We start from the raw sequence: 13,987 nt of genomic DNA, 5'->3' as shown, positions 1-13,987 counted from the left end.
CCCATCTCAAGGCCAGGGAGCTGAAGGCTGGTGTAGTGTTGCAGAGCTGTGTGGTTTGTGAGGGCTACATCTCGGCAGGTCCTGACAGAGATCATTGCGACACAGACTACATTTTTCATGCTGTGGTTGGAAGCGGGCAGTCAGAGTAAAACAGACAGCTTTGGGATGAACATATTTTTGCTGTCCCACAGATGATTTGGAAACGGTCTCTTTCTGATTTGTATTCATTAGCCTACCTATTGTATTAAAAACACATATTTGTCTCATTATTAGCACATATTTAAGACACTAACAGCTTACAGACGGTAGGAAATTTAATTAATTAATTTAGGACACTAAAGAGGCCTTTCTACTGACTCTGAAAAACACCAAAAGAAAGATTGCCAGGGTCCCTGCGAATCTGCGTGAATGTGCCTAAGGCATGCTACAAGGAGGCACGAGGACTGCAGATGTGGCCAGGGCAAAAAACTGCAATATCCGTACTGTGACAGCGCTACAGGAAGACAGGACGGACAGCTGATCGTCCTCGCAGTGGCAGACCACATGTAATAACACCTGCACAGGATCGGTACATCCGAACATCACACCTGTGGGACATGTACAGGATGGCAACAACAACTGCCCGAGTTACACCAGGAATGCACAATCCCTCCATCAGTGCTCAGACTGTCCGCAATAGGCTGAGAGAGGCTGGACTGAGGGCTTGTAGGCCTGTTGTAAGGCAGGGCCTCACCAGACATCACCGGCAACAATGTTGCCTATGGGCACAAACCCACTGTCGCTGGAACAGACTGGAATGGCAAAATGTGCTCTTCACTGACAAGTCGCGGTTTTGTCTCACCAGGGGTGATGGCCCGATTTGCGTTTATCGTCGAAGGAATAAGCGTTACACCGAGGCCTGTACTCTGGAGCGGGATCGATTTGGAGGTGGAGGGTCCGTCATGGTCTGGGGCGGTGTGTCACAGCATCATCGGACCGAGCTTGTTCTCATTGCATGCATTGCAATGCTCATTGCAATGCTGTGCGTTACAGGGAAGACATCCTCCTCCCTCATGTGGTACGCTTCCTGCAGGCTCAACCTGACACGACCCTCCAGCGTGACAGTGCCACCAGCCATACTGCTCGTTCCGTGCGGAATTTCCTGCAAGACAGGAATGTCAGTGTTCTGCCATGGCCAGCGAATAACCCAGATCTCAATCCCATTGAGCACTTCTGGGACATGTTGGATCGGAGGGTGACGGCTAGGGCCATTCCCCCGAGAAATGTCCGGGAACTTGCAGGTGCCTTGGTGGAAGAGTGGGGTAACATCTCAGAGCAAGAACTGGTACATCTGGTGCAGTCCATGAGGAGGAGTTGCACTGCAGTACTTATTGCAGCTGGTGGCCACACCAGATACTGACTGTTACTTTTGATTTTTACCCCCCCTTTGTTCAGGGACACATTATTCCATTTATGTAAGTCACATGTCTGTGGAACTTGTTCAGTTTATGTCTCAGTTGTTGAATCTTGTTATGTTCATACAAATATTTACACATGTTAAGTTTGCTGAAAATTAACACAGTTGACAGTGAGAGGACATTTCTTTTTTTTGCTGAGTTTATTTGTCTCACTTTTAGCACATATTGGTCCCATTATTGGCACATATTTGTCTCATTATTAGCACATATTGGTCTCATTATTATCACATATATGTTGCATTATTAGCACATATTGGTCTCATTATTAGCACATATTGGTCTCATTATTGGCACATATTTGTCTCATTATTAGCACATATTGGTCCCATTATTGGCACATATTTGTCTCATTATTAGCACATATTGGTCTCATTATTATCACATATATGTTGCATTATTAGCACATATTGGTCTCATTATTAGCACATATTGGTCTCATTATTAGCACATACATGTTGCATTATTCACACACTCTCAGAATTCGCTGCTTCAAGTTCAGTAGCTTACCTCTCCTCTCCTAGTTGGGCGTGCGAGATCAAGTGCTCCTAGTATATGTGTGTTCCAGTGGAGGCTGCTGAGGGGAGGACTTCTCATAATAATGGCTGGAATGGAGTATAATCAAAAGCATGTGTTTGATAACATTGCATTCACTCCACTCCTGCCATTATTATGAACCGTCCTGCCCTCAGCAGCCTCCACTGATGTGGTCTAAATGAGATACTGTAGGCTGCCTACTGTTTGTGGGTGGAGAACGACGCGGCAGTTTTTTTTCCAAGGAAATTAAGTTAAAAATTAGTAAACTATTGTTTACTACAGTGCCCGTAAATAAATATTGAAAATGGAAAGAAGTGGAGGGCTCTCAACCAACATGAGTGCTCAATGAAATGGGAAAAGGTGCAATGCACACATAGGCTACCATGTGAGCAAAAGTTGCGCCTTTCCTTTTTCAATAAATATTGATTACCCATTTCTTTGTCTCTGCCTGCAAACCATCCACTGAAAATGTAGGCTATATCCTATATGCAAAACGTATTTCAAGAGAAAGTGCAAGTGTCTGCTCTCAATCTAAGTAACATAAGTAAAAAGTCCCCATCAGTATCTGTCAATTAAAAATACAGCTATCCGTTTTTTTTTGCATGGGCTGTTTCTCAATCCACAGCATCCGCCTATGTTGACCTTCCTCATCTGGAGCTACAGCTGTGTTTGTCAGACCAGGAGACATGCCGAAAATCTGTCTTCTCACAAAAACGTCTGGAGCGTCTAAACCGTTTAAGTTATAAACTAATATAACCCCACTATGGAAAGGGGAGACTCTTACGGGACTCGTCTGAAGGTCACCCATACAAACAAATGGAAGAATGAAGGTAGTTTTGTGCCAACAAAAATAAGGGGTTAAATATGTGTCAAAAAAAATAATATTTCCTGAGCTTTCTTATGTCTTCTAGATAAAGGACAGACACTTCAAAACCTTATTCCTTATGACTTATTTCTGATGTTTTTCGTGGAGAGAAGTGGCTTGTTTGCTGCCCTTCTTGACACCAGGCCATCCTCCAAAAGTCTTCGCCTCACTGTGCGTGCAGATGCACTCACACCTGCCTGCTGCCATTCCTGAGCAAGCTCTGTACTGGTGGTGCCCCAGTATTGAACAATTGAACAATTGAACCGTTCTCCTTGAATTTCTTGATGATCCGATAAATGGTTGATTTAGGTGCAATCTTACTGGCAACAATAATCCTTGCCTGTTAAGCCCTTTTTGTGCAAAGCAATGATGACAGCATGTGTCTCCTTGCAGGTAACCGTGGTTGACAGAGGAAGAATAATGATTCCAAGCACCACCCTCCTTTTGAAACTTCCAGTCTGTTATTTGAACTCAATCAGCATGACAGAGTGATCTCCAGCCTTGTCCTCGTCAACACTCACACCTGTGTTAACGAGAGAATCACTGATGATGTCAGCTGGTCCTTTTGTGGCAGGGCTGAAATGCAGTGAAAATGTTTTTTGGGGATTCAGTTCATTTGCATGGCAATGAGGGACTTTGAAATTAATTACAATGCATCTGATCACTCTTCATAACATTCTGGAGTATATGCAAATTGCCATCATGCAAACTGAGGCAGCAGACTTTGTGAAAATGAATATTTGTGTCATTCTCAAAAGTTTTGGCCACGACTGTATTTGGCTAAGGTGTATGTAAACTTCCGACTTCAACTGTATCTCAAGCCTCTCTCCATCTTCCTCTCCATCTCTCTCTCTTCATGCTTGAGTATGTTCCCTAACACCTAGAGAAAGAGAAAGCTTGAGAGCGCTGGAGTGTATAACTGTCAACACGGGGAAAGGAGGTGGAGAGGTGTATGTTACTTTTTGTGTGCATGTGAATGTGTAACTTCAGTGTGTGCGTGCGTGTGTGCGTGAGCTTGCGTGTGTGTATGTGTGTGTGTGTGTGTGTAGATAGGTTAATGTGTGTGTGTGGGGGGGGGGGGGGCATGGCAGGGTGTGAAGGAGCACTGTGATAATGACAGGCAATGCATTATGTAACATGCAGAGTGCATAAGGCAGATGGGTATTTTAGGCCCACACATTGAGGCTGTATAAGTACTTTGGCTGTGAGTGTATGTACCTCTGTGTGCATTTGTGCATGTCCTTATCTATGCAGTATGGGGGAATTCCGAACCGAGTTAAGCTTGTGTAAATGGAACTTAGTTCCATTATTATTCACACTTCTCTCTATGTGTATTCTGACCTTGAGCTTAGGCATGTGAATAGCAAGCTATTTACCCGCAATTAGTTTGGGTTAGAGATTTAAGAAGTGAAGGTGTGGTAGAGGTGTCTACAGATAAGTCGTAATCTGACCTTGACTTAATTCCCTAAGAATTCCACCACCTTTACGTGCGAGGAAACCATGAATAAGGTCGAGGGAACGTGCCGGTTCCAAGTGGAAAAAGCATCTACTTAATTTTTTTCCCGATATAATCTCCAAACACTGTAATTATTAAGAGCTAGTGATAAGAGCTAGGTAAATGAGTAATCCATTTGGGGATTGTAAATCCACCAGGTCACCCATGATACAAGTCAGTATTTGACTGAGGATGTCGGGAGATGTCGTGGAAAACGGCCACTAGGGGCAACATTGAGTGACATTTGGAATAACTTTAAAATTTGTCATTTGAGAAACATGGATGAACATTTAATTCTGACATGAGACTGTGAGAGTTATTAGTTGTAAATACACATAAAATTGTTTAGATAATTTTTCTGTTTACAAAGGCTTCAAGTTCGAATCCAGTGGTAGAAAGTTGTTTCAAGATAAAGCAAACCACTTTATTTTTGATGAATCAATATATTTTGTGCATAAAGGCTCTCCAACCCTGTTTTTTATGATTCATACATACTTTTTTCCTTACACTAAAATTTGCCTAAATTATCTACAAGATCAGTGTATTTTTTTTGTTTTTATTTATATACCAAAAGGCTTTTGCCAACAGGGTTGGAGAGCCTTTACACACAAAATATATGGATTCATCAAAAATAAAGTGGTTTGCTTTATCTTGAAAGTTGCCATATTCATATTTATTGAAAAGTGTACAATAGGCAGAGGTTGAACAATAGCCCTATAAATCTACCCTAATCCTCACTAATCATGGACTAATCATATGACAACGGTCCAGTCATCGTGAACCGTGTACCAGGTGTACAATGTTGCCCCTAGGGGCCCTCTGCGGGGACGGGGGGTGGGATTAAAAATAAAATATAAATATAGGACAAACACAATCACGACAAGAGAGACAACTCAACACTACATAAACAGAGACCTAAGACAACAACATAGCATGGCAGCAACACATGACAATACAGAATGGTAGCAACACAACATGGCAGCAGCACAACATGGTAGCGGCACTAAACAGGGTACAAACATTATTGGGCACAGACAACAGCACAAAGGGCAAATCTACCAGGTGCTGAAACGGAGACGAATATGCATAGATGGCTTTCTTTCATTGATCCCTATAATCTGACCTGTATGTATTCTATTGAGTCTGTTGACAACATTTTAATTAAAGGTACACTGTATTTAAAGGGATGGCTTCAGATATATGTGCTGAAAACCCTACTGAATGCAACTCCACAAGTAAATCTGCTGGCCAGCAAGTGGGAAGGTTTTCAGCAGTTGAATGACATTTATTCAGCGTGCGCAAGGGAACCACCCCTGCAAAGCCTGTTACACACCTCCATAAAGTAAGTCTGAATACCAACTACTGAGAAGTGAGTAGGAAAAGCATGCATAGGAAAGTCTGAATTGGGCTCTATGTGTGTATGAAATAACTAATATGTTTGAGTATGTGTAGCTGTGTTTTTTGATTGTATGAGTGGGTGTACAATACGTAAGTGCACTCTCTAGAAGGGGATGTGTATTTGCATATATATCTATCCAAAAATGTGCGAAAGGATGTCTGGTCAAAGTTCCTACTCACTATCAGTTTGACCTCAGAGATCTGTGTCTGCCACACACACACACACACACACACACATGCACACACTCACACACACACACACATACCCCCCCCCCCCCCCCCCCCCCCCCCCCCAGACACACTCAATAATACAGTCCTATAGTAGCTTATGTGTTGTAGTGAGTCACAGTTGCGAGTCAGAGAAAGTCTCCCACCGCCTCTCCATGCCTCCTCTCTGTTCCATGCTCCATGCATGAGTGTGCCCCTGTAAAAATAGACCTCTTAAAGGCCCAGCAACCACTCAGTCCCATGAGGGACCGTTCTATAGAATTACAACAGCTAGTCAGTTGTACAACTGAATGCATTCAACTGCAATGTGTCTTCCGCATTTAACCCAACCCCTTTGAATCAGAGAGTGCAGGGGCTGCCATAATTGACATCCACACCTTCGGCACCCAGGGAACCGTGGGTTAACTGCCTTGCTCGGGTAGAACGACAGCTTTTTACCTTGTCAGCTCAGGGATTCAATCTAGCAACCTTTCGGTTACTGGCCCAACGCTCTAACCTATAGGCTACCTGAGGATGTGCGTGTTTGTATGTGTGTTTAACTATACTTTTGGGGACCAGAAGTCCCCACAAGAAGAGTAAACAAACAAACATTTGACCACTGGGAACATTTTGTTAGTCCCCACAACGTGTTAGGGCTAGAATTATGTTTAGGGCTAGGAGCTAGGGTTAGTTTTAAAGTTAGGGTTAGGGCAAGTGTATGGGTTAGGGCTAGGTTTAGGGTTAGGGGTTAGGGAAAATAGGATTTTGAATGGGACTGAATTGTATATCCCCACAAGGTTAGTTCTACAAGACTGTGTGTGTGTTAGTAAAAGAAGGAGAGTGAGTCAATCTCATTCAGCATCCCCCACACACCACATACATGCTGTTGAGGATGAGCCTTGGATGTAATGGTTGTAACACAGTGAATAGTATCCCTGTAGCTTGCGGAATAAACCCTGGTGAGGTCTTAGGTGATACTGAGCTCTTTACGTTTCCGGCCTTACCATTCAAATGTTAAGGATTATTATGTCATCTCTCAAAGTGTAGGAGTCAGCAGGCAGTGCCAGGCAGGTACTCAGTTACCCAATGAGGACATGTGTTTGACTGACAGTGAATGCAACTGACAGGCAGTGGCGGACTTGCCATCACATCATCAGGGGGCCTTGTGAACTTTGCATCATTTCCTTTAATAATACATTATTTCTGTATTATCTTGTTTTCTTCCTATGCTTGAGAACCTCCTCAACAAAAACAAATCTCTTTCTCTGAGCAATTGTATCTGTATAAAATAATATACTGTACCTTTCCAACAAAAATGTTAGCATGCAATACAGCTCAGTGTTACACATTACAATATTCAAGTAATTGTACATATTTCTTATTGAATTTCTGAATGTCTTATTAGTCTTATTATGAACATATACAGTTGGTTGCAGTTTGTATCTGTGCTAGAGTGGTTAAAAAGTCCAGACATGGAAACATATATGTATTGTTATTGGTCAATAATGCAAAGAAAATATTAGATATAGGTGTTGGCCCAGAAGTTACACATCATGAATCCCTAATGTGAAAGTACAAAACAGATAGAAAATATAAAACAATGGTAATGGACCTAGACAAACAAATCAGTCTGAGGGCGGCCCTTTGTTTAATTAAAAAATCCTGGTGTGACCCTTGAGCCCACCCCTGTGCCCACCCCTGTGCCCACCCCTGTGCCCACCCCTGTGGTGATGCAAAGACCTTGTAAAGGGTATTTCAAGTATTTTCAGTCAGCCTTTTCATTCTGCTTCATTTACCTAAAAGAATCCAAACAACTCCTGGGCAGTTGGAGCCAGGCAGGGGCATCAGACAGGCCTCTGCCTGGGGCCTCCAAATCACTAAGTCCGCCCCTGCTGACAGGCTCAATGGGAGTTAGTCGATGACTTCACCTCAGAGGATCGAGATGCGAGACTACACCTGAAAACAAAGCCCTAGCACAATAAATCTACATGTGTGAACTGATACCAGCCCCACCCTTCCAACCTGTCAACCTTGCCAAGCCTGTACACAATAACACACATTTACACACACACACAATCACAGACACACACAAACACACACAATCACACACATAGTACACATGGACATACAGACAAACGTGTCATAGCATTGCCTGACTTTGCCTCGTCATGTCAAAGACAAGGGCGATTCCGACACCACAAAAAAACAATGAAAAGGTTGAAAACACAATCGATTCATATAAGCAAAAAAGGCTCACAGATGCTGACCATGCATACGCTTACATTTTAATATGATACAGTAACTCCTCTGGAATAGTACTGTGAAACAGCCCTATGTCTGACACCAGAAGACCATTCAGTGAACTCTCTATTCAGACTCGAGTGGGCTGAGGTTAGCCATTGACACTGATCCGAGGTCAATTTGGTGGTTTTCTCACTGTGGACCAACCATTTGTGGTATTCCAACTATCTTCAACATTCCGTCGAGCTGGGAGGGAAAGTGCTAGGCTACATGGTAGAGGGTAATGCTTGGAAAAATAAGTTATTCCATGAAAAACTGACTGTGAGGTACCAAGAAAAACACTGTGGTATTATAGGAGGTTTGAGTGGGTGAGCTGCAGACACACACACACACACACACACACACACACACACACACACACACACACACACACACACACACACACATACACACACACACGCACAGATACATACACACACACACACACACATACACACACACACGCACAGATACATACACACACAAACACACACACAGAGTGTCACAGCACACATACACACATACAGACGCAAGGGCACTTATGCATGCACGCACACACACATCTAGGTTTATGCTTTTCAACTCTTTTCAAAGTGAACTCCGTGTTGAGATCCATCTCAGACTATAGCGACACACAAATCACACAGTTCCCTTCTTTTCTTAAAAAATGCATATCTAAGTGCATTGTTTTTGTCTAATTGCTTACATTACTTTAAATGATATAGCCACAATAGCATGTTCTCTTCTGTGTGGGTTTGACTGAATTCCAGTGCAGGTATGAATGGGCCAAACCCAGACAGTCTAGTTCCTGTGTCTGCCACTCACATCATTCTATCTTACAGTAAAGTGCAACTGAACTTACAGTAATAAACATTTACGGTTGAAAATGGCCTTTGTGGCATCGATATTAATCCAAAACATTTATTCTAGTGCCAAAATTGAGTAAAATAATGTAAGTAAAATAATTTTGGTCATAAAGTCAGTAAATTCCAAAAATGATTTTTCTGAGATTTGTGTAACTGAGGAAGTCGCAATTTACATGAAGTTTGGCACAGTCTAGTCACGGCTGTCAGTAATCAAATCATCCAGATCTGCCTGGTGTGCTGCAGTACACACTATCAGTACACACTATCCAATCGCTCACCACAATCAACCTATAAATGTTTATTAAGTTCAGTTGCACTTTACGGTAAGTTAGAATGATGTGAGTGGCCCATTTATTTACAGACAACCGAATGAACCATTAGCATGCACCCCCTTATGTTGAAAGAACGAGAATTGTTTTTTATAAACAGCCTGGGTTTCTCAGATTCAAACATCCTCATATTTGTGAGCTAACATTAGGATCACAACCAGAACTTTTGTTCAAGATATTTCCATCTAGAAAGCAGGAAATTCAGTAAACAGGTTTCCCTGACCAGTCACGTCCACATTGTCATGCTGCATCACGCGGTTGCTAAGTCATTCGGTATGGTGGCTTGTTTGGGACGTTGTCTGTCTGTCTGTCTGTCTGTCTGTCTGTCTGTCTGTCTGTCTGTCTGTCTGTCTCTCTGTCTCTCTGTCTCTCTGTCTGTCTGTACCCCCCAACTCCACCACCACATCTGTCTCTACAGTCCATATCTCGCTCACCCCCTCTGCTCTCTACATGGGAGTATCTACCCCCTATGTTTCTCTGCCAACCCCTACTTCTGCCTCCTCTCTGTCAGTGTCCCCCACCTACCTCCACCTCCTCCCCAATCCCACTCTTCCATATCTACCCCCATATCTCTCTTTCATATCTGCACTTCTCTCTGTCTGCCCCCCTCCTCATATGTGCCCCTCTGTGACTGTGGCCCCTGGCTATCTCTGGACTGGGTCTATTTCAGCCCACTGCTCTAATTCTTAGCCTGGATTCAGCCAGGCTGAATGGTGAACCTACACCTTTCTATCCCTCACACATACTTACACATTTACAAAGTGGCCCATGCGCATGCATTCACTTGCATGAACACACACTGAGGCGCACATGTACACACACGCACGCACGCACGCATGCACACACACACGCACGCACGCATGCACGCAGACACACACACACACACACACACACACACACACACACACACACTCACACACACGCAGGTGTGCACACACATACTCACACACTAGTGCGAAGAGTAATACTCACATAGACACATATAAGCCCACATGCTGTTAGACTCACACTGCTATACCATTAACCATGCACTGTACACACAGGGTGTTTCTCAATATGCATACTATCGTGCTCCACGCTCTCATGCTCAAAGTGCATTTTCCAGGAACGTTCTCTTACATTCTTGAGTACATTCTTGTGAGGACGAGAGTGTGGATTTACCTCACGCTGTATTACCTACTGTATTACCTCACGCTGCATCTCGCCATTCACTGAACCTTCTTCTAGCCAGGACAATGGCAACAATAGAGACTAAACAGCATATATACAAAGCAAACGTTTTACTTCATAATTATCAGCTAGATGTATGTGAATAGTAGCAATTTAGCTAACCAGATTTTAAAAAAGGCAAAAATGACCGAAAACCAATGTTAACTAAGGTAGATGTAAAGTTTTCTTGGGTAGCTAGCTAACAATTCTTCGTGGCTGGCTAGCTAGCCAATTAGCCCTATTGACTTACTATGGACTTACCCATTCACTGAACCTTCCTTCTTCTAGCCAGGACAATGGAAATAGAGACGCAACAAGATATACACAAAGAAAATATTTCACTTCATAACTATCAGCTTGCTATGTGTGAATTGTAATAATGTAGTTAACCAGATATTATAACTGGCAAAAATAACCTAAAGCCAGTGTTATCCAAAGTTGTACAGTGTTATCTATCAGTAGTAGCTAGCAAGTTAGCTCTATTGAATTCCCATGGGCTTACGAACCACACACACTACAGTGGGTATTGAAGGCATGAAACCATGCCAAAATTAACATAGCATGTACAGTTGAAGTCGGAAGTTTACATACACTTAGGTTGGAGTCATTAAAACTAATTTTTCAACCACTCCACAAATGTCTTGTTAACAAACTATAGTATTGGCAAGTCGGTTAGGACTACGCAAGTATAAACATCATGAGACCACTCAGGCGTCATACCGCTCAGGAAGGAGATGCGTTCGGTCTCCTAGAGATGAACATACTTTGGTGCGAAATGTGCAAATCAATCCCAGAACAACAGCAAAGGACCTTGTGAAGATGCTGGAGGAAACAGGTACAAAAGTATCTATATCCACAGTAAAACAAGTCCTATATTGACATGACCTGAAAGGCCGCTCAGCAAGGAAGAAGCCACTGCTCCAAAACTGCCATAAAAGAGCCAGACTACGGTTTGCAACTGCACATGGGGACAAAGATCGTACTTATGGAGAAATGACCTCTGGCCTGATGAAACAAAAATTATAACTTTTTGGCCATAATTACCATCGTTATGTTTGGAGGAAAAAGGGGGAGGCTTGCAAGCCAAAGAACACCATCTCAACCGTGAAGCACGGGGGTGGCAGCATCATGTTGTGGGGGTGCTTTGCTGCAGGAGGGACTGGTGCACTTCACAAAATAAATGGCATAATGAGGGAGTAAAATTCTGTGGATATATTGAAGCAACATCTCAAGACATCAGTCAGGAAGTGGAAGCTTGGTCACAAATGGGTCTTCCAAATGGACAACGACCCCAAGCATACTTCCAAAGTTGTGGCAAAATGGCTTAAGGACAACAAAGTCAAGGTATTGGAGTGGCCATCACAAAGCCCTGACCTCAATCCTATAGAAAATGTGTGGGCAGAACTGAAAAAGCATATGTGAGCAAGGAGGCCTACAAACCTGACTCAGTTACAGCAGCTCTGTCAGGAGGAATGGGCCAAAATTCACCCAACTTATTGTGGGAAGCTTGTGGAAGGCTATCCGAAATGTTTGACCCAAGTTAAACAATTTAAAGGCAATGCTACCAAATACTAATTGAGTGTATGTAAACTTCTGACCCACTGGGAATGTGATGAAATAAATAAAAGCTTAAATAAATCATTATCTCTACTATTATTCTGACATTTCACATTCTTAAAATAAAGTGGTCATCCTAACTGACCTTAAACAGGGATTTTTTACTTGGATTAAATGTCAGGAATGGTGATAACTGAGTTTAAATGTATTTGTCTAAGCTGTATGTAAACTTCCGACTTCAACTGTATTTATTAACGTATCAAGATAAAGTATTGTAGTGAGATGAGATGTCAATAGGTAACATTTTATTCCAAAGTTTTTTCGCTCTCGCTTCAATTCAAACAATGACAGCCAATGATTGAAAAAAAATGTGCATGATTTTTACGTAGTTATGTAATATTTATTTGCATACTTTTCATTGAAGCTTGCATCGATGCATGCTTCAAAATATGTTCAAACGGAGTACGCATTAGAGAAGTGCCCTCCGTGTACCGTTTCGCATACTTTGATTTGGACTCATACTCCGACCCTCCCGTGCTCTAATTTGAGTGCTCGGAGCACGGTAGTAGGCATTTTGAGAAACACCGATAGACTGCTTTACCATAAACCATATACTTGAAACACAGACTGCTATACCATAAACCATATACTGGACACACAGACTGCTATACCATAAACCATATACTGGACACACAGACTGCTATACCATAAACCATATACTGGACACACAGACTGCTATACCATAAACCATATACTGGACACACAGACTGCTATACCATAAACCATGTACTGGAAACAGAGACTGCTATACCATAAACCATATACAATCAACACATGCATGTTGTATCTTCTCAGATACAAACACTTCTTTCTCTATCACACAACTCACATAGCCCTGTAATACAGCATATCTTCAAACAACCACTGTATATACATATTTTATCCAACTCTCTAACTTTCTGTCTCACAAAAGCACACACATACACACACACACGCACACACGCACGTACGTACTCGCACACACGCACACACACGCACACACACACACACACGGAGGCTAGAAAGCGTTCTGGTTACTTACCTCTCTGGGTGTCTTTGCGTGGTGAGTAACGGAGTGAGTGCTCATTGGATCAGCTAGCCGTAAAGCACAGAGACATACAGCTCTCTCTCTCGCTCTATTTATCTTTTCACCTCCTCTCTCTCTCTCTCTCTCTCTGTCTCCGACTCAGTCTTCAATATGTTCCTTTCTAACCACCTTGCCTCACACTGTTTGCTCTTAACTCTTCTATGCTCTTACACTCTCCCTCTCTCTCACTCTAGCTTGCTTGATCTCTCTAACTCCCCCTCTCTCTATCTCTCTCGCTCTGTCCCTCTCTCTCTCCCCCTCCCTCTCGCTCTCCCTCCCTCTCACTCTTTCTCTGTCTCTGTCTCTGTCTCTCTGTCTCTCTCTCCCTCTCCCCCTCTCTCTTTCTCTCCCTCTCTCTCTCTCTCTCTGGGTGTATTATTAGCAAAGCTCAGTACGGGGCTGATAGTTGATGTCAGGCTCATTGTGGGAGCGTTAGCTAGCCGTAGCGTTAGCAATAGCAGCATTAATGGCTCTAGTTTGGCTGAGTGCCCAGAGGCTATGCTCATTAACCTCCCCAGAGCGGCGGAATGCACTGGCCCACATCTCATGCTATTGGCTTAACACCTCAGCCTCTCCACGTATCACAGCACAGTAGAATGGTGGGAAAGTAAACTACCAGTAAACTACCATAACTTGGGTCACTTTCAAGGATTTTATGTAATTT

The 13,987-nt window shown here is 42.9% G+C and overlaps 1 protein-coding gene across 1 annotated transcript in view; it reads right to left on the bottom strand.

Annotated features, from left to right (window-relative positions):
- The window catches only part of LOC110492402 (ataxin-1-like), a 47,702-nt gene extending 34,146 nt beyond the window's left edge, over positions 1-13,556 (bottom strand). The window contains exon 1 of the mRNA XM_021566690.2: positions 13,279-13,556. The gene's annotated coding sequence lies outside the window, so the exon portion shown is untranslated. The remainder of the gene's footprint in view (positions 1-13,278) is intronic.
- Between the last annotated feature and the right edge of the window lie 431 nt (positions 13,557-13,987).

The sequence above is a fragment of the Oncorhynchus mykiss genome, chromosome 16 (genome assembly GCF_013265735.2).
Source record: "Oncorhynchus mykiss isolate Arlee chromosome 16, USDA_OmykA_1.1, whole genome shotgun sequence".
Classification (NCBI taxonomy): Eukaryota; Metazoa; Chordata; class Actinopteri; order Salmoniformes; family Salmonidae; genus Oncorhynchus; species Oncorhynchus mykiss.
The sequence above is the reverse complement of the archived record's forward strand: the minus strand, read 5'-3'. Positions and strand labels throughout refer to the sequence as shown.